The sequence below is a fragment of the Lonchura striata genome, chromosome 5, assembly GCF_050655825.1.
Source record: "Lonchura striata isolate lonStrDom1 chromosome 5, ASM5065582v1, whole genome shotgun sequence".
NCBI lineage: Eukaryota > Metazoa > Chordata > Aves > Passeriformes > Estrildidae > Lonchura > Lonchura striata.
Window position 1 is genome coordinate 25,004,261 of NC_140707.1, and position 21,974 is coordinate 25,026,234.

At 40.5% G+C, this 21,974-nt stretch overlaps 1 protein-coding gene and 1 long non-coding RNA gene across 4 annotated transcripts in view; both read right to left on the reverse strand.

Annotated features, from left to right (window-relative positions):
• Window positions 1-5,681, reverse strand: part of PIK3C2A (phosphatidylinositol-4-phosphate 3-kinase catalytic subunit type 2 alpha) — a 48,973-nt gene extending 43,292 nt beyond the window's left edge. For 2 of the 3 annotated variants that reach the window (XM_021525616.3, XM_021525613.3), the window contains exon 1: window positions 5,554-5,681. The gene's annotated coding sequence lies outside the window, so the exon portion shown is untranslated. Of the gene's footprint in view, window positions 1-4,886; window positions 5,013-5,553 lie in introns of those variants that run through there. The other variant, XM_021525615.3, reaches the window with a different exon arrangement.
• Window positions 5,682-5,750: 69 nt separating this feature from the next.
• LOC146767305 (uncharacterized) lies at window positions 5,751-21,923 on the reverse strand. The gene is made up of 3 exons (XR_014955558.1): window positions 12,390-21,923; window positions 10,823-10,872; window positions 5,751-10,135 (listed from the first exon to the last, which is right to left on the reverse strand). It is a non-coding gene; the product is annotated as an uncharacterized LOC146767305 (long non-coding RNA).
• Between the last annotated feature and the right edge of the window lie 51 nt (window positions 21,924-21,974).

Genomic DNA, 21,974 nt, shown 5'->3' on the forward strand with positions numbered 1-21,974 from the left:
AGAGGATCATTAGTAGACATTGCACACTTTGTAGCTGTTGTTAAATTTGAATTTTCAGGTTTTGATCAATGTTTCAAGAGAGACAAAGCAAGGATGCATCTGTCAAGATGTTCCACTCAGATCTCAGTGAGGGCAGCTACAGATACCTACAGATCATGTGTTTCCCATGATCTTCCCTGCAATGGTCTGCACCACTGGCCACTGCAAGCCCATCCATCAGTAGATGTGGGTACATGCAAATTTGGTACAGCAGGTTTGCAAGCTTACTCAGCACATTTCTGCTATTATACTCCTCCCCCTCGAATTTTGAACCTAGCCACCACTCCATTTAGCTCTGTAAAGAGTTGGGGGTCATGAAGATAATTGAATTCCATTTAAGTTTCATAAAAACAAAAACCCTGACCCTGCCAAGAACACTGGGTGTCACAGCTAGATGAAAACTGTAGCATGAGCTCATACAACTGGACACTGCAGATTTATCATTAGGATAAACTTTACAAATTATTGAATCATGGCAAGAAGTCCTTAAAGCCCATCAGTGGAAGACACAAATCAACAGGAAGCTTGGCATCCGTTTCATCAGCTGCAGAACTACTCACCACACTTTGCACCCCTGTGTTTCTCCCAGCCTGTTCTCAGCTCTCTAACAGCATTCTGTCCCTGCCCAGTATTTTCTGGATGCAGGTACCAGAAAAGAGCAAGAATGAAACTGATGGCATCCCAGGCTGTTTCCCTCCGATGCACTTGGCCAAGATAGTTTTTTTCCATGCCTTACAGCCAAGCTTATTACCCTCATTGTTTGACAAAGGCTAGGAATTCTAGTTCTGTTGCAATGTTTCTCCTTACAGAATAATCCTTTCAATTCCTATCCTCCTGTTTCAAAAGTTTGCTTTTAAAACCTCCTTTGCTCTACAGACACCTCTTAGTTAAGTGGTGCTTTTCTCCAGGTCAGCCTGACGTGCACAGTCCCTCCACCAATCTCACTTTTCAATGGTTACTTGAAAACACTCAGGCAACACAAACTTTCACACAGAATCACCATTAGCTGCTGGCTTAAGGGGAGCCTTTTTCCTATTCCTTAAGTGACGTCATTGTCCCAAATATTTTGATTTGCCAGCTGAATAATTGGTGCAGTAATTCCTGACTTGCAAAGTAATTTTATTCTGGAATACCACTTTCATGGAACAATTAAGGCTGGAAGGGACCTTAGTTATTCATGCAGTGTGGGGCCTGACCCCAGCAGAGCATGACAAATTACCTGAAGCATGTAGCTAAACTAGTACTTGCATTAATCCCAATCCCAGTAGTACTAAACAGAAGACAGACAACATTTTAAACTACATATCCAATTTTATCAAAACCATATAAAGTGTCTAGTGTAGGTAGAACAGAGAAAGGGGAAAGAAACATCTGTGCTGTCTGCTTTAATTACCACAACAGAGATGCCCAAACACCTTCCATATAGTTCTATAATATTCTGCAGCATAGATAGAGAACCATGTTAAAATCCCAGCTTTTCCTAAATTATGTGCCTGAAGTAAGCCCTGAAGATGTCACAAAACATTGAAAACACAGCAAAATGCAGGAGGCTCATGATGTAAGGTACAGAGGCTGTTAGCACAGGGAGATGAAAACAACCCTCCCCCACAGAGATCCTATTTTACTCCCTGTGCAGCAGGGCACAACATACACCTTCTACAAAGCATCATCAAAAACATGCATGAGGAGGAAACACTGACACCTCAGCTCAGGCCCACACTTAACTTTCTATCACTGTATTAGTATCACCCTACCAGTCTAACCTAATGCAATTCTGCTGCAGTAGCCAAATTATTTCCACCACTTGCTTCAGCAGCTGAGTTTCCCCTCAGGCAGGAAACTTGCACAGTTTCAGATATAACCAGCAGATGCCTCTTAGTCACACACTTCATATTCATAGGAGATCGAGCAGAATTGCTTATTACTAATTGACAGAAGAAATGCACCGTTCACATGTACCTCTGTGCTTTATCCATTAGAAAATATTAATGCTTATCATACGTATTGATTCAACAATTGTGGAGTTTGTTTGGGTTTGGTTTTCTTACAGTACACAGGTAGAGAACTGAACACGGTGGCTACCCTCAGACCAAAGGTTCATCTCACCCTTATCTTGTCTCTAAAGGTGGCTTTGGAAATGCAAATAGGAAAAAGCTAAACCAACACAAATACTTCCTCAAAATACACTTCTAGTCTCCACTAATTTGGCACTCAAGTACTTCCTGAATCCTGAGGTAACTTCTCTAAGATTAAGACTCTTGATGAACTTTTTTATCAGGAATTTGTTTTCAGGTGGATGCTGAACTCGGGTAAACTTCCAGCTCTTGCCTTGTAACAACACTGTCACCACGCTCTGCTCCTCTGCTGTGACTACAACCTAAGATCAGATCAGATCAGAAGATGAGATCAGTTACTGATGACCTGTTCTTGATCAGTCCCTTACAAACATCAACTACAACACTGATGCTTATTTCCTCTGGGTCATGATGCACTAAACAACCTCCAGATCTGAACCACTGACATTCCCTTAGCACAAACACCACAAGGTCCTCACACACTACACACTGTAAGTTCCGGTTGGGTTTTTGTAACTGATGTTTTGTTTGTAACTCCAAATTACAAGTTACATGAAACATGCACACATACCTTCTCCTTCTCACTTCCATTTCTTCCCTCTGAAGTGACCATCACTTGGACAGCTTAATCTAAGGAAATACTTTCAGGCTGCATTTCTACAAAGTTACAGATTGAAGTAATACTTCTCATAACTTCTTTTTATGTGAGCATTGACGAAAGCATTTCATTCTAAAACTTTATAGCTTAAGTGAGGTTTATCATTACTGGCATGCTTCGGAACATTTCCTTCTTCCCTTCCCTGTCCAATCTGGAAATAACTTCACCATTCTTCTCACAAACTTACATCACACCAACCTCCTCACCTACTAAGGGGCTGTATTAGATGACTAATTTTATTGATGATAAAGACTGAACCCTGGTTCTGGTAATTACACATCCACATCTTCTACTTAAAATAGAATGATATGTTTACACAGTCACACATCCATAAAGCAAACAACTTACATTTGTGTAGCACTCTCTCATTTTTAAGCTTGTTGTATTATCCTAAAAACAAATAAACACCAAATAATTTCTGTACTGATTGCAGTCACTAAAAGGCAATACTTCTAAACAAAAAAAAAAAAAAAACAAAAAAAAAAAAAAAAAAGGAAATAAGGGAAGATCTTTACCTGAATGTCTTTAAGGCTTGATGTTCTATTTTATGAATTTTAGTCATGTCAGTTTTGGACTTAAACTGGCCTACCCACCGGTGCTACTTCACTGCAATTTTTGAAGCTCTCATAAGGCAGCCTTAAGAGCTGTTCAAGAGTTTAGAAGACAAACAACATGCAATCCTGCTCTAATAAAATTCAAATCTAGCATTCATTTTTCTAAATAACACCATGCTGTCTGGTTTTGGTCCCACATCAAAGCCTAAGACAACAAAATAAAAAGCCCTCCAAAACATCACCTCAGCATTTTTATTCCTTAAACAACATTCTAATCCAAGTGTCTCCAGCTAGGCAGCAAATACAACAGCAACACTGAGTAAGAAATATCACCAGTTTCAATTTAGTTTGAAAAGCAAGAAACAAAGGAACACAGAATCAGAAAGTAATTTTTTTTTTTACTTGACATTTTGAAATGCATCACTTTCCATTTAAGGCATTCAATTTTCTTTGTTAGTACACAGAGAGCTACTCAAATTGGATAAAAATCACTAATTCATCAATTTCAATACAATGATTATATGTCCTGATGAACCTTTGAGTTCTAAGGGATGACAGCAACAACCCACAGGAAAGAGAAACCTCAAGTACATAAATCAGGGTTACTAATGCACTGAAATAAAAACAAATCTATTTTATTAAATCAATCAAAATATTAAATATTTCCTGAGATCTCCTTTGTATTTTTCATAAACAAGCATCTCTAAGAAACATAAAATAATATTCAAATACAGCAGACCATTTAAGAAGATGAGACTCTAAATAACCTATTACTTGTCCGATTTGAGATCCTCTCCCCAAAAGATCATTTAACTTCCAGTATTTGCCATTTCTGCCTGTGTTCTCTCCCTCTGCCTTTATCTCCTATGCAGCTTTCTTTCGTTGTCCCCTTACTCTTACTAGTTTTGCTCCAACTTGCTTTTACAAAAGAACACAATCCCAAAAAACAAACAGAACTTGGTGGGAATTATAATCCCTTTCTCCCCCTCCCATAAATGTGCTAAGTGAGGCCAATTTAAGCACTTCTATCCCAGATACATAAAGTTTTTTACAGGCCCACTCTCAGTGTTGGGAGAACGAAGCACACAACTGCCTTCAAAGCAAACAAAGCCATATAAAAAAATACTTTTGTCTGTCTGATTTCATTTCCCCTGCCCCATTTCTGCTTCCCCTTCGGATTCTTCATAAATCATCCATCACTACTACTCCAGAATACAGCTTATATTCAAAGCAAGTATTGCACAACATCTTGTACAAACATTAGACATTCTTTCTTACATTTTCAGTTCCCTTTGGGAAGAGATCTGCATTAAGCATGCAATGTTATCAGTTAAAACCTCTGCATCTCTCCTCTACCCCAAATCAGTTTAACTGTGCTATGCTCTGCAGTACTACAAGTATCAGGCATGTAATAAGTAATACAATAAGCAAAAAGACTACCAGAATCTCCTTTTCTTACAAATGTTTTTCTTTTGACTACATCTTGCTACCACATCCTTCCCCCGACAACAGCATAGCTGAAGTGGCAGGTTACTTGTGCTAACAAAGGTGCAGGAATACCTTTTTTATTGCGTTGATACAGAATGATAAACTAGATCGAGTCAAGAACAGCAGGGCGGTCACAAACTTCCATGCATCACTAGAAATACCGGCAAAGCTCCCGGAGGAAACAGCAGAGCTGTTTAGGGATCAGCTTTGTAAACATCCTACTTTTCTGGATCCACAGCAACGCGGGGCGAAGGAACCCCGTCCAAAGCCAACAAGGTGATGAACAAAAAGGAAACGTAAACCTGGTGGGTCTCTGCAGCGACCGCCAAGGTGCCCCCTACGCCGGGCACCTCCCGAGCGGGTGACAGCTCCCCGCCGCCGCGGAGACTTCATCCCCGGTGCAAAAAGCACCTCCGGCACCTGCGGAGCGCGGCAGCGGCTCCGGACACGCAGCTCCCGGCTGGCAGCGCCGCCGCCGCCCGGCTCGGGGAGCGGGACGGGCCGTGCGGACGGCGCTGCCCGGGCCCGCCGCCCGCAGCACCGGGGCAGCCGCGGGGCCGCGCCGAGGCCGCGCCGGCGGCGGGCAGCGCCCCGAGGCCGAGGGTCGCGGCGACCCGCGGGGCGGGCGGGCGAAGCGGGGCACGGAGGGGAGCGGAGCGAGCGGCCCCCCCGGCAGGGCAGGGCCGGGCCGGCGCGGGGCCCGCAGCTCGCCCCGACCCCCGCAGCTCCCCGTGCCTACCTCGGCCATTTCCCCTCGTCCCTGCTGCTCCCGGCGGGAGCGCTCCAGGCTGCGGGCAGCTCCCCCCGCTCCGCCGCGCTGCGCTCACTTCCGCCCGGCCGCGCGGGGCGGGGCGGGGCGGGGCGGGCGCTGCGCCGGGCCCGGCCCCGGCGCCGCCTCACCTGAGCCCGCCCGGGCCACCGCCCCCGGCCGCGCACGGAGCCCGTCCCGCCGGGGCGGCCGTGGGGGGGCCGCGGGGCTGGGGCGACTCGCCGTCATTTCCTCCCCTTATCGCCCGATCTTCCCAAGAATGCTCGGCATGACTGGGAGCTTGCCCGGCGCGCCAGAAACGTCCGTCGGGGGGGCCGGAGCCGCGCGGCGGACACAATGGACTTCCTCCGCCCGGCAGCGGGGGAAGGGCCGGGAGCGGCGGGGACGGGGCATGGGCAGCACCGGCGCTTGCCGGCGACCCCGGGGCTTTGGAACAACAGGTTCCACTGCACAGAGTTGTGCTTAACTAACTTCAGAAACTCCTTGGCCGGCAAGGGCAGATTCCTGTTGTCAACTCCAACCTTCCTGACATACCAAGACGTTTCAGAACGACCAAATATTTTGGTTTGGCCTTCACAATAGCTTCAAAAGAACGAAATGCTTTGGGTATGCCCTAAAGTATTGAGTGTGCGATTTCATGCAAAGTTTAGACAATAGGCCTTTCATAACATCGCATTAAAAGCTGTCATGGACATTTAAACGTAGCAGTATTATTTTTAATGTAGATGTAAAAGAATTCCAGACAGAATAACTATATTCCATCCACTGAGGGATTACTTAAAATAAGCAAAATATCCCGTTTATGCCTGTTGGTACTTTATTCTGCGCTTTTAGCACACTGATATTCTGAAAAATACAAAACACTTAATGAAGCACAGAAGACATGAAAAGAAGACACATCTGTTTAGAAGCTACAATATAAATGAATTATCAAAAATTAGTCGGGAATACATTGATGGCAGTCACATTTTTACTGTAGATATATATAACCATCAATTTAGCATCTAAGCATTTTCTACCGGATAGATCTTGACACCATTAAGGTCAATGAAAGCCTTTTCAGGTGATTTCAACATGAGCAAGATGGGAACTTGTAAGACTGACACAAAATGTGTTCCTGGAGAATCATCACAGACATGACTGTAATTACATAGATTTAAAAAAATTACCAGTGTTCTTACTACCCTTGTGATCTAAGCCATCAGGAATTTATCAGGCTGACAGTTATTAGGAGTAGAAATCAATCCTTTCAATGCCATTTCAGTTTTGACAATCAATAAGCAAATTCTGCTCCAATTTTGAACACAGAGTGGGGCATCGGTAGAAGAAATCTACTCAAAAAAAGAAAGCTTCAGGCTCCTTTCTAGACAGCCTGTCCAAATACACCTTATTTTTAGATTGCATTTTAGACTTTTTGTCCTGGCAGTCGTGTCTCCTGGCCACCTCCTCTGCTGGGCTCCTGTGGTGATCCCGGCCAAGGAGAGCTCTGTACTTGGAGCAATTAGTGACCCACATAAATGATGCTTTACAGAGGCACGGCGGCTTTCTGCCTGGATCCTGCTGCAAACCAGTTCCTTGGTGTTTGTGCTGCTTTCCCCTTCACCTACACGTCATGCAAACTGCTCCCAATTGCACCTATGACTCACTGGCCACAGGGTTTAGTCCTGGGATAACCATTTGTCGATGTTTCATCCATTGCTAAGTAAAGGAACATTAACCTGCTCAGTCCGAACAAAAGGCAGTTGCCACACCCAACAGTTTCAACAAGATCATGTTGGAATGAGATATCTTTAAGGTCCCTTCCAACCCAAGCTATCATGTTATTACATAATATGTGACAGTAGGTCAAATATGAAACTTACTAGTTGAGATAGGAAAGATGATTTGGTTTATTCTGTGGATTAGTGAAGATTTTTAGACCATTATTAAGCCTGCCTATCAGTGTCACTATAACTGTAAGAACTGTCTATGCCTTTACTTGGAAATTATTTCCTTCATGTAAAAAAAGAATTCTTGCTATTCCACATTTTAAAAAAATTAAGCCCATCCTTTTTAGCACTATCTCATTTTTGAAAGGTATTCTGAATTTATTTCAAGTTAAATAGGCACTGATTTCAAATTATTATCACACGGGATATAAACTGAGTGTGCTATTCCTTCCTTTGCTTTCCCAGAGTCACAGAATCATTACAGTTGGAAAATACTTCCAAGATCACTGAGCTCAACCTTTGACTGAACACTGTGCTGTCAAATAGACCATGGCACTCAGTGCCATACCCAGTCATTTCTTTAACACCTCCAGGGATGGTGATTCCACCACCTCCCTGGGCACTCTGTTCCAGTGCTTGACAACACTTTCAGTGAAGAAATTATTCCTGATATCCAGCCTGAACCTCTCCTGGCACAACTCCAGACCATTTCCTCTCATCCTGTTGCTGAGAAAAGAGGGCCACCCTCACCTGGATATTACCTCCTTTCAGCATTGTAGAGAGCAATGAGGCCTCCCCTGAGCCTCCTTTTCTCCAGGTTAAACAACCCCACTCCCTCAGCTGTTCCTCATTCCCTTCACCAACATTGTTGCCCTTCTCTAGACTAGCTGCAGCACTTCAATGTCTTTCCTGAATTGAGGGGCTCAGTACACAGGATTCGAGGTGCCATTTCACCCATGTGGGCTCCAGGGGGACAGTCACTGCCCTAGTCCTGCTGGCCACACTGTTTGTGATACAGGCCAGCATTTCCACTGAAGAGCAACTCCAACACAAGCACTTTTGCCTCTGCTTTCATTGTTTTTCAGCTACATCCACATTACCCAAGTACCAATTATCAGGTGCACTCTGGAAGTGGTAACAGCCAGTTTTAGAAACACCCTTTGTATGTCACAGCAGTTCTTCTACAAGAAAGACAACTGGTTGTTAAAATTACACTATTCCCTAGAGAGCTGAGTCAAGAAGAGAACAATGGCATAGCCTGCAGACCTGCTTAGGAATGGAGGATTACAAGTTAGCCATTCCCACATGCAGAAATGATGCCAGCTTTAAAGTATCTCTCATACAGGAAGTTACTAATGTGCCCATGTAAAAGCACTGCACAAGGTGTGTGTCTCACAGCCTCACTGTCTTGTTCCTGTGTGTCTTTGTGATACACATATCAAATGCCACAGTTGCCCTGATGGTTTTCAGGAGATAAAACTATGATAAAAATAATGATATTTTCACTTGATAAAACTATGTCTTGTAAAAAACACTACAATTTATTAACTAACATTTTAATGACAATTTAAATTGCATACCACAGACAGAATAAATGAGAGAATTCAGTCAAATATTTGGAGAGAGTAAGTCCTGTGCTTGCTATGCTGATAGTCAAACATTCCAAAAGAACTGACACACAGCATATGCAAAGACCAAATCAGTTTGAGCAACTAACAATATTGACACTGGTACTAACTGGAAATATGACAAGCTGTCACTGGTAGATGCTTTTCTAAACAATATCTTGGATACAAGGAAGTCTGAAATATACCTAGATCAAAAGGACGCCTACACATAACAAAGCTTAACAAATGTGTTGTGGTGACTACAACACATGGGAAGTAAAAAACAAAACAAAACCAAAACACACAAAACCCAAAAAACCAAACACCCCTATCAAAAAAAAAAACCTAAAAACACCCACAAAAACAGAACACAAAAAACACAAAAAACCCAACAAATTAAAAACAATCACTTTAAAGCCAAAATTTCCTTGATTTTCTTCTCAGCATAAAATGAATTTATGTGCCCCCCAAATTTAACAGGTTTTGAGCTACTGGAACTGCTGCTTGCCTTTAACTAACTGGAAGGAATAAACTTGATGTCTTGATGTCTATTGTTAGAGTATTCTTTCTGTAAATGACAAATTGTTAGTAGGAGTACAGGGATTATTAAAGGACAAATGCACTTCCTGTGACAATAGGAAGACAGAGCATATCCTACCAAGGACAAAGACCTCTTCAGAGAATCCATGCCATGTACCAGAACGTGGTAAAAACCCCACACCCATAAAAACCCCGCACCCACTTTGTGCAGCGTGGAAATTCCCAGGATTTTGTTCACTGGGGTGTGGTCTGCAACACAAATTTTGGATTTGAAAGGAGACCAACTCAGACTATTCAGGAAAAGAAAATCATGCAACTCCATCTACAACTCCAGTATGAAGCTGCTCTTAGCATAGCAGCTAGATTCAGTGATGTTTGAATTAAAGACAAAGCAGCTTTTATCTTGTTATATTTATATTTATCTTCTTACATTTTCTTAAAGAAATAATGTTAAATATACTGAGAAACTAAGCCTAAACAGATTAAACACTAAAAGATCTACCAATCCTTAGCTAATCAAGACACTGACAGCCTCAAGGTGACCTCATATATTTAAAGTCAACAAGTTTTGAGAGCTAATTTTGGAACAACTGGTAATTTGTAGCAAAATTGTAGCCGGGGGTTTTTAAGTATCTATAAACTTTTTTTTTTTTTTTCCTCTGAAGACCAGCAGAGGGAGACAGGTTCTGTTTTACTCTGCAAGAAAACAGAAGATAGTATTACTTCAAAAATAACACCTTCTGAAAATTCACTATCATTTCCTAGTTTAGGCTTGCAATGCCTTTTGTTGGTCATTTTGAACTCTATTATTAATATTCACTTTTCTTTCTTTTTAGTGCTTATCCAAACATAAAAAGCTATTGCTTACATCTGAAGATGTTTGGTCAACAGCATTTTCCTTTTTAATACTTCCCTATGGATTTCTCTCAGGGAGAAAGGGTATATCAGTATTTGTAATGACTGAAAGAAAAAATAGGCTGTGGTTTTGTTTTTGTTGTTTCACTCTCATGCAACAGCTTGCATGTGTTTGTAGCATGTCTGAAGTCTGGCATATGGATCTCAAAATCTAAATAATTTCAGCTGGCTTTACATATGAGTTACATATTTAAGGACTAAATAGAAGAAGAAAGTTCTGTTCTAAAGTAAAAACCACAAAAACAACTCCTGGTGGTTTCAAGTGCAAGTGAAATGTTCTCTTGGGCTAATTTCTTAGGACCCAGGGCTCACTTCAGGAAATGGGAATTAAGGTATTACAAGCCAAAATATTCCTACAGATCTTGGCACAGAAGCTTAGGTATGTCTCATATGGTTTAAGCAGTATTCTCTACAAAATGGCATAACAGGACATACATTTGAAATTAATAAAATATTTTTCATATTTACCCATAGTGTTGCAGATAAGTTATGTCCAGAAGCACTACTTGAACATGGACCTGAACAGAAATAATTTTACACGTCACTACTTGTTCCACTGTAAATAGTTTGTGATAGTCTATTTTTTTTTATAAACTCACTTCTGCAGATGGTTGATTTACTCAGAAAAGAAACTGTAAGAAATGCTTTTTGGATAGAATGTGTTCTAAGCAATATGCATGACTGCTATAATTTTAAATAAATCTTAAATAAAATTAAATTTCTGAATATTCCTAAAATAGAGTGAAAACAGAAGAGTTAGAAGATGCATGCAGAAAGTGTGTCAGTGCTGCAGTGTATTCAGGAGGTACTATGGGATAGTTTTTAGTCTGCAGTGTGCTGTGCTAAGGGCTACTACTGTAGGAAAGGTGCCAGAAAAGCCTGTGGGCAACAGGATGCGTGCCTGGAAATAGCAATCATTCCTGGGGCAACGATAATTGAGGTAATGGGAAGCCTGCTAGTATTTAAAATCTCAATCACAACCAGTCATGCTTAATCAGACATCCAAAGGCAGGGGATGATAAAACTGCATATTGAGTACTCACTTGAATTATGCCATATCAAGAAGTTCAGAAAACCAACCAGCTCTACCAGTAGGAGTCCAACACAGGAGAAAAATTCCCAAAGGCTAAGAAAGGGATTCTAAGGTCTTCTCCCAGATGCCCATGTTTGTGTAGCTCCATGGAAGATCAAAGCCCTTCCCAGCAAAATCTGGTTTGTCCTTTCTGGTACAAGCTAATTGTAATTAAGCTTCTTCTAGCTACCTTATGTTCCTCAGTAAAAAAAACTTCACAGTTCTTTAAGCATTGCAAGCCCGTGGAAATATGCTACTATTAAAAAGGTATTGAACAGTTACTTATGTCATGCTTTTACTTGTAGTCACACACTGTATATGGTAAAATGAAATTATCCTGTCAATTACATTCAGCTGAGGTGTTTTCATATCCCTGTCCAAGTCTATATGCCATGGCTTTGACTCTTAATCCTTGTATTTTGGTATACAATTTTTTTGTAGTTTTCCTAGGGGAAGTTAAGTACACAATGTGTTCCCTGGATGACATTTGTTAAGCCAGTTTTCAGGTTAAGGGTCAATGATCCAAATTCTGGAAGCAGCAAAATTATTTTTAAATGCCTTAAATCCTTGCCAATATTCTCTAGTTGGTAAATAGGCATCTTAGGATGATAGTTATGTAACAGTAGAGCACTGGCACATTATTCAAAGGGATTTATTGCTTTCCTTTGCTGCTTGCATTCATGAGTAGAAAGACACTCATGCTTGAGGGACTAAACTGGAGAGAGCTTTAATGAAAATTATCTCAGAGTTTGGTGAAAAACTTTTCAGATAGGATTGCTGTGGTCAGCCCCAGAAAAAGGAACCAAATAAGATTAGAGGCCAACAACTTTTAATACGTGTCACAACTCACTGAACAGCTTACCACAGAGTTTGTGTGCGTGGGAGGGAAAAAAAGCAGCGTGTGGTCATGTGTGCACAGCTCACTGAGAAACTTCATGGGGGGAGGAGAGCTGATGGACTTACCACAGAGTTCTGGCCTTGTTACAAGCCCCATCTTTGTGGATACACCATCCAACAGAACAACTCCACCAAACATAGCAGGAACTCTGTCTGCATTGAGTTGGTACACCCAAGTGTGGGTGTGCAGAGCACACTGGGAATGTCCCTTCTGATCTTCTAGGGTGCCAGAGAAATCACCTGTCAGATCACCTTCTTGGGCCCCATAGTCATCCTCCTGCAATGTAGCAGTGACACATCAGGCTGTGGAGAAATATAGCCCTTGTCTTAAGAATACAGGCAGTAGTGAAGCATTCGGAAATATTAATATTAAAAAGATTACTTATTTTCCAAACATAAATGCAGTGTTAAGCCTTAAATAGTAATGGCCCTTTGCTTGAGATATTTGCTGAAGAGTTGCTGAAGGATGTGGAAGGATAGGGATAATGGAATGACACCACAGTATTGGCTAATTCTGCCTATGATACTATACCTTCAAACTAAAACCTTCAAGCTGAAAGAGAGTAGGTTTAGATCAGGTACTAGGAAAAAGTTCTTTACTGTGAGGGTGGTGAGGCACTGGCAGAGGCTGCCCAGAGAAGCTGTGGATGCCCCATCCCTGGAAATATTTAAGGCCAGGTGGGATAGAGCTTTGAGCTGCCTGGTCTGATGGAAAGTGTCTCGGCTCACTGCAGGAGGTTGGAGTTAGATGATCTTTAAGATCCATTCCAACCCAAACCATTCTATGATTCTATGGTACCTAGTGTGACACAGTGAAGCAAGTATTCAAGATTATGTGTGTGTGTGCTGAAAGTATAGAGTGGTCTAACAACTCTTAGAAACCTCTAAATCAAATCAGTTTTATCTACCTTGTTTTAACTAAATCCCAGGCCTTTTAGAAAAAAAATAATTAAATTGTGTATATGTCACCTACAAATGTTACTTCTACTAGAATATTGCATAGTGTTTTGGGAGAGCAGAAATTCATTATCCAAGTCAGGAATCACATCATCAAGCATGATCTTGGTTTTGTGTTTAAATCAATGGAAGTTGTGCTCTTTTTTTTTTTTTTTTTTTCTTCACTGAAAGAATAGCATAAAAAGAACAAAACTATCTTTGCTTTATTCCACAAAAAACAGTGGATGGATCCACTTGCAGTATTCTGGCATCCCCAAAGAAACCTGTCTGAATAGTTAACCCATGGAAGGTACATATTAAAATACCACACTAATGAAAAGTTACATCTTCCAGCTATTCATTCTCTATTAGCAAGGGCATCCTGTCCTCCATCATTAAAAACAAGTCCAACTCCTGGTCATTAGGTTATGATATAAAATGCCCACCTCCCATGTAATATTTAAAACCTTTGAAAATCCATAAGGTTTAAGCCAGAAAAGCCAGAATTTTTCTAAAACCTGGTAGCGTTTGTGAGATTTAAAACCTGAATATAGATTAACTACATTTTCCTGAAGTAGCAGAGAATACACTGATCACCCCTCACCTCTCTCTTAGGTTGAGAGATAATTTAACAGCTTGTTCTAAGGACAGACAGAAGTATACTTTTTTCAACTCTGAAAATATATGAAACATTCCTAGCCTCTTAGAGAATTCCCTGGATATGTTTGAGGATGCACACAGCTTTCACTAAAGGGGGAAAGTACAGATTGGAAACAGATGGGGCTCTTTTTTTTTTTTTTTTTAAATAAATTGATTGCTACCACAAATCCTACAATTTAGAACAATCAGGCTAAAAATCCTATTCTCAATTATACCACTTCTACATCCTTATTTTTTAATAATATCACAGTTTCATGAGTTCTGCAGCCACTGCACAGTTTTCTGAGGAAATGGACAGAAAGCCTGACAGCTGTAGAGGGCTTACACTGAAAGCATTTAAAGAATCCTTCTTTAATCTGATTTTGGTGGAAATTAAGCTTTACTCATGTTCTATTTGCACTGAAATTAACAGGATTGATCTCAAGGATGACTAAAACATCCCTGGGAACTTGGAATCTGAGGGAAAGGAAAGGAAAGGAAAGGAAAGGAAAGGAAAGGAAAGGAAAGGAAAGGAAAGGAAAGGAAAGGAAAGGAAAGGAAAGGAAAGGAAAGGAAAGGAAAGGAAAGGAAAGGAAAGGAAAGGAAAGGAAAGGAAAGGAAAGGAAAGGAAAGGAAAGGAAAGGAAAGGAAAGGAAAGGAAAGGAAAGGAAAGGAAAGGAAAGGAAAGGAAAGGAAAGGAAAGGAAAGGAAAGGAAAGGAAAGGAAAGGAAAGGAAAGGAAAGGAAAGGAAAAAGGAAAAAGGAAAAAGGAAAAAGGAAAAAGGAAAAAGGGAGGAAAGGACTATCTGTTTCTGTGACTGTGTATCACAATACAATTTGTTGAGATTCCATCCAATCCCTAAATAAATGGGGTTTCCAGCAAGCCCTGGAGTATTTTCAGCCACTGAAAATCAGACCACATGGTGGGATGTGGTTAAGACCAGAACTGGAGTGTCCAGCTTACCACAGGCTTTACCATAATTACGAGATTGTTTCCAAAAAGTCCCTTTTAACACTAAGTTACTTTAGAAATACTAATAAAGGTTTAATTTTATTTCAGATATCAAAATTCAGAGAATTCGCTAACCTTTTGGAGTTAGTGAATAACAGTCTTCCACTGCTGCCCTTTCCCCCCCTTTCTTAAATAAGCATATAGGTTAAGGAAACTCAAATAAGCCTGATAGATTATGCCACCAGATACAGTTTCAGTGACACAGCCCAAGGTGTTTAGGGCAAAAACAGACTAAGACCCTGGAACTCATTAGAAACGACAAATTTAAAATTAAAGAACAAATATTGTGCTACACTCTCAGCTAAGTGCACACATGGAGATTAGAGAGGACTAATAGAGCATGACTGGCACTTTTACAAACACAGGACTTCAAAGATAAATACACTGCCTACTAATGGCAAAAGGCAGACAGATGTGATGACAGAGGTAAAGCTTGTATTAAAAGCTTTTTTTTTTAAACCCATGTTTAAAGTGGATATTCCTCTGTAATCATTAGCACTGGAAATGTTTCAGACTGTTGTAGTAAGGCAAGATTTAAAAGAATCTGACACCAATATCTTTGCTTGCTTTTAAAACTCTGAAATCATTAAATAACTTGACTGCTGTCTACTACTCTCCAATAGTGGTACATAAATCAGAATATTTTGATGCAAGACATCAGTTCTGGCCCCAAATTTGAGTCCTATGAGGGACCCAGTGTCTGCAGTTGTTATTGTGAAGGGAGTTTTGCCTTGACCAGATGATAAAACCTTAAGACTGTGAATATCTGAGAAAAATTTGTGCAGTCATTTCAGTGTGTAAAGTTCCTTAAAAGCTCAGAAAATTGTATCAATTTTAAGATATCATGGGTAGCATTATTTGTTTCCATCTGTGCAAGTAAAGCAATCCATTCAACTTGGAGACCACATGCTTTGTTGGGTAGGCTGGGGAAGGCTGACTCTTCAGGGAGGACTTGCAGGGTGTCCATGTGTTCCTTTGGACAAGAAGTTTTGGGAAGAGGCTTAGATGGAGAGATGAAAAGGGACTGTTGTGAGACAGGCCTTCCAGTTCCTTCATAATGAGACAACAGAGCTTGCCCTATTTCTAAAATGCAATTATACACCTGCAGCCTGAGGCTCATATAAAGACTCTGATAACACTTATACTACAAGGAACAATTGCAGAGCACTTTCAGATAGCCTGATAAAAGCTTTTACTTCGTATATTACACTTTTATTGGAGGAGGATATAAAATATGGAAGGATGTGGGAATTAGGCCAGGAGGTAACATTACCAAAGAAATAAGGTCCAGAAGAACTGTTAGGAATGGAAGAATAAGGAACAGAAGAACTGTTGCTGTCCTGATCTGTTTTATAACTCAGTTTGTCCCTCATTTTCATCTCCACTACGTTCCATGACTGCAAACACTGCAGCAATTGCAGCAAACACCATAAATAAAGGCAGCATTAGCTACCTTTCATCCAACATCAACACCAGAAAAGTAGGCAGCAAGTGGCTAACCAGTTCTAGAAAGCTCTTAGCTGCTGGCTCACAGGGCAGTTTTTCACTTCTAACTTGTATCAACATGTTGAAATTTGACTGGCTTTTTATTTCCAGTGTTGTTGCTGCTCCACAATCTGGAAGAACTTCTCTGCTTCCCAATCTATGGAAACCTTGGCTTAGTATTTCCCTATTTCACAGAATTAGTATGAACACCAACCCCCATAAAATATTTAATATTAAAACTGCTTTTAAGAAAGAGTGTCTGAATGATTATAATGTGATGATAATTTAGTTGCACAATTGATTTGATGCTGGGCTTCCAAAATTATTTCAAAGGTATTACTTTGCCTTTCATCCTGCTTCTGCAAAAAACATATTCTTGAGAATAATTAATCATAGGATTATGTGGCAATCTTGGTCTTCTTCCTGCACAAGGTTTACTGTTTCCTTTGCTTCAAACTGTCCTTTCCCTGCTTCCCCTCCATTGATCATGGCATGAATCAACCACATAACTTTTCATCCAAATCAGACACATTCAGTAAAATAACTAGTTAAGATACAAAAGCGAGTATCTGTATAGAGTCAATATTTTGAAATAAAACTCAAGCTGTGCAACAAAATGTTTTCCTGATCTGAGATACTCCAGGATATATAATTTTTTTTTGAAAGAGTTTGCATTATAATTTATTTCCATTCCTCTGCAGCACAGAGAAGCCTATGTTTCCAGTTTCTAGACACACAGCTGTGCAGAGGCAAGAAAATTACAAACAATGCTCTTTCAAATATTCTCACCCAGCCTTATTTTTATGAATACTTTAGGATGTGAGGAAAATTATTTGCAATGCTGCATTAAACATATGTGAATTAACAAAGAATAAAGATCAGTGGTTGATAAAGTACAAAGGGTGACAGAAGCAGAGTGAAACAACTTTTAATCTGCTTTTATGTTCAACTAGGGTTTATGTAGGTCAATGCAAACCTTGCAAATTCCCCTCTGGCACATCGTTTGTAGAAATCTCTCTTTAAAATTTCATCAAAGAAAGGAAAAGTTGGGATGGTGTCCCTTTCTGTAACAAAGTCACTGCTTGCCACAGATTATTTACACATCTTGCTCATAATACTACTTCTGAAGAGAAAGTGTTTCATCTCTGAGATAGACTAAATGTTTCCTGATGGCCAGGGTCCAAAACAACACAGGATGGAGCAGAGCTTACAACCATATCCTCCCATTCTTGTAACATTCAAATTTCCTCAGCAAGTTTTTCAGGAATAAGATAATGTTAGGGTCCAGCAGGGACACCAACAATACTTTTGACTAAATATTGCTCTTTTGTTCAGTGTGAGAAACAAAAACACATTCAGTCTAGAACTCATTGTTCCAATGAGCACACAGATATATTTTGGGTGTTTTGTTTTCAATTTCCAAAATTGTCAATATTGTCTACAGATGTTCACAAACATCAATGTTTCATTTCAGCACAATGGGATGAAACACTGGACATAAGGATGCTTCATGCTGGGGACAGTCTAGAAAGGCTGGGGAAATGGCTTCCAGACCAAAAGACTCTTATTACCCTCTGAATCAAAGATTCAGTCTTTAGCACTTCATTCCCCACGGAAGCACAGCAGCGGAAAATGACTCAGACTGGGGAGTGAGATCCACTTCTCAAACAGCTCTGTGGGGCAGAAAAATGAAAGGCCATGAATCCTGGTTTAAATCCTCCATTCTCTTATTTTACAGAATGTGCACATTAAAGAATCTAAAGGGAAAGGCAGACCTTTGGCTTGTAGAATTCATGATAACATAAGGCAATGTCAATTTTCATCCACATTATTTAAAGAGCAGAACTCTACCTTTTACAACACACATAGGAAAGGTAAAAGTGTGCCCTGAACTTTAATCTCTTAAAGATACATCAGATTCCACCTCATCTTTCCCCACATAGCAGTTAATAAACTTGTATTTTAACTCTGATTTGCAATCCAGCCCAAAAGGGGGGATAACTCTTTACAGAGCAGAAAAGAGTTGAGAAATTTCAACATGTAATACCAAGGAAAGACAGGCAGCAATGTTCAGCATGTACCACTGAACTGGCCACAGGATTTCATTGCTTTTTTCTTGTTACGAACAATAGTGACCATTTCTCTTTACTTCCAGCATGTCACTCTTCATGGGAATAGACCTGCATGTCATACTTACCATACAGATATACAATGGATTTATGCTGCAATGTAACAATTCCTTTCATTACATTCTATTATTGTCCTAGCAATTCCATTATTCCTAGCACTTGCTATTTTAATCTGCACTAAGCTTTGCACTAACAATACCAGTGAACCTTCTCATTACACATCCACAATCTGAGCAAAAAGATAAATAGATTTAAAAAGCCAAGGCTGCCTTTTCTTCAAGGCAAGTCAGTCTACATTACTGACATATCATTCACTGCTTCACCAGCCAGCTACTGAATATCACAAGATATTCTGCAGATATGAAGTAAAATGTTTACTTTCTGTATTGTAACTCTAAGTAATTCCTTAGTTCTAAGTCATCAGCAAACTTTCTCACATCATTTTGTACCCCCATTTGGGAATTTTATGATAATATTGAAATACATAGGCCAGGTACAAGTTCCTAGGAAATACCACTGCTCAATCTCCCTGCCATTAGTCCAAAGTTTATAAACAATAATAGTAAATAGACTTAGCCAAACCCCTAAACATCACAAGAATAAGCCCCCCATGCTGACTGCCCATTTTTGCCCATCAATAACTGGCTGATAATCATGTGCATACAGATATGACAAGAAAGAAGATGGTATAATTTTAAAAGACAGACATTTTAAAAAATTACTACCACGATCTCATAAATATTGGCGGATGTTTAGCCTCTGCCTAATATTTAGATGCTATTTGTCTGCTTTTTGATGAAAGGGGCATTTATAAACTGTAGAGAAGTTGAAAAAAAGATGTAATAAAGTATTGATTTGCATGAGAAATCACATGAAAACTGCATCAGGAATCAAGTGCTACATTCTCCTTTAATGAGACCTTTATGTTATTTCTTGTTGTCTGTGAGATTTGTGTGATATAGATGCACTGTATGCCTGTTACCACAAGCCTTTTTGTTCTACTTCTAAGAAATAGTTCCATTAATGGAAATGGGAGGGCAAAAAAATGCTGTGATACACTTCCTGCTACAACCACAGGAAAAACTTCCTGTTTTTCTTGCTGTTTGTTACTATCTCATTTTCAATGCATCCTCTCTTCAGTTAAAAGTACCAAAATAGATCAAAACAACTTTGATGTCTTACCTCCTTCTTACACAAGGTATCACTCCTGTGTTCTTTTTGTGACTTTTTCATGTGGCTTCAAGTCTGAAATTATCCTTGTGTCCTGTACCAGTATTAATACTATTCTATGCCTTCAGAACACTTCTCCCTCAACTTTACTCTTTACTTCCAAATATATTATGGGTCCCACCTCAGTTCTAACTCTAACTCTCAGTTTCCTCTTATTTTGGAGGGAACATCATACCTGTTTCTCTGGACATCTTCTATGTTTCTAAAGCAAAATCTTCAGGCATGCTCTGGCGAAGCCAGGTTTGGCCATCACCAATCACTTCCTTATCTTCCATGTGCTTTAGCATAGTTTAAGAATTCCCACTGTCAGAGGGGTCATTGAAATGGCCCCAGAGAGCTGGGGATGTACTTACCCAGAGGTTTTCCACCCTTCAGTTAAAGGAGTTTCCAACCTGACATGAAACAACTGTGTAAGTATCTGGAGAGAGAAAAATAAATAGCACAACTAACTAAGCTACCGTACTTATCAGGTTGTGATTGAGAGAGGGTCAAAACAACCCTGAAACAGTCAAAGCTATGATGGAAACCTTCTCCACTCCAAGCAGCAGGCTTGACAACAGCATGGGGCCTTTGAGAAGAGAACAAAAATTATAATCTTCCAGCTGTTGTTTATTTGTTTCTGAAGTTACAAAATCATAGAATTAAAAAAAAAAAAAAAAACCAAAACCCTTACACATTCTTTCAAATCCATATTGACCCTCCTCCAGCTTAAAACAAATATCCCTTGTATTATGACTACCTGCACTTGTAAAAAATCCCTCTTCAGATTTCCAGTATGCCCTTTAGGTACCTGAAGGTATGCTGAAATCTCCATGGAGCCTTCTCTTCTCCAGGCTGAGCAGTAACAGCCATTTTAGAGGAGACAGCTAGGTGGAAAACAGTTGCAGCTTCAGGAAAACCAACTCACAGCTGCCCTGATCCTCAGCTGTCCCACCCTCTGCCTCGACATGAATACATGTGCACCACACCAACCCTTTGGACACCTGCACTGCAGTGGCCATGTATGCTTGTTGAAAATGACACAAGTTTTCTAATCAGTTTTTAATTAATTGTTTTAATCAGTCATAATCAGTATATTAATTATGAGCAGCATGCTAGTCTTAAATCACTTTTAGTCAGCATGTGTTTCCTACTGTAGTGTAGGAAAAGGGTTTTCTAATCTGGAGCAGTATCTCTGTGAGAGAAAGGGAAAGCTCCAAGTAGTGTCAGCCCTATTGCTTTAACAGCTTTGTAACCACAGCTGTCACCATAGAAAGCTTACATCCCCATTTTATTTTCACCTGCAGAAGCTGCAGTTTCAACCACCACTTTGCCCTCATTATAATTAACCCTCAGCCCCGTGGCGGTTTTGAATTTCTTCCCTTGGCTGAGAAAATCCCTCAACAATTTATTTTTATCTCCGATTTGCTTAAACTACTGCAAGTTTCTTAAAACAAACAAACAAACAAACAAAAAAAACCCAAAAAACAAACCTTACCTTATACACACTTATCTTGTAAATCAGAATAACAGAAATACAACGCACAGTGTTAAAAGTTTTTCAGTGATCTGCACACGTTAGTACATCTCTTTAGATAGGAGTACAGGCTTACAGTATTGGAACATCGTAAGAGGTTACAAGTAGAATTTACGCTCATTCCAGAAATCACTATTTTGTACGAAGTGCAGTGCATTTGCTGTAACAGCTAGTGCTTACCTGTCCACTAAAAATAAATTGTACTTTTTGAGCCCTTTTAGTGATGAATAACTGCCTAATGCCCAGAGAAAACAATAGCCAAAAACCCGCCAGGTACCGCACTTTTAAACTGAGAATGGAAATCCACAGATCAAACCCCGATCTTACGCCAAGCATTAACAAACACGAAGGTAGAATAGAGAATATGATTTCCTAAGCTGTTAAATCTGCACTGGGGCCAAGATTTTGTCCTCTAAGGGGACGGGAAAACCAGGTCTGAACACAGCTAAAGCTCAAACAAGCGAAAACAATTAGGAACGAGAAGGAGCAACCCTGGGGGAGGACGAACACATTCTCACACTCCCACACGGCAGCTCACCGCCGGACACGGGGCAGTGCCGGGTGCAGCAAAGAGCTGCGCGGAGGATGCCGCGGGAGACAAGGAGCGAGTTGTGACCGGGGCACGGAGCGCAGGGCGGAGCAGCCGCAGCCGCTGCCGCCCTCACGCCGCGCCCGCCCCGCCCCGCGGGGCCGCCACGTTCCCCG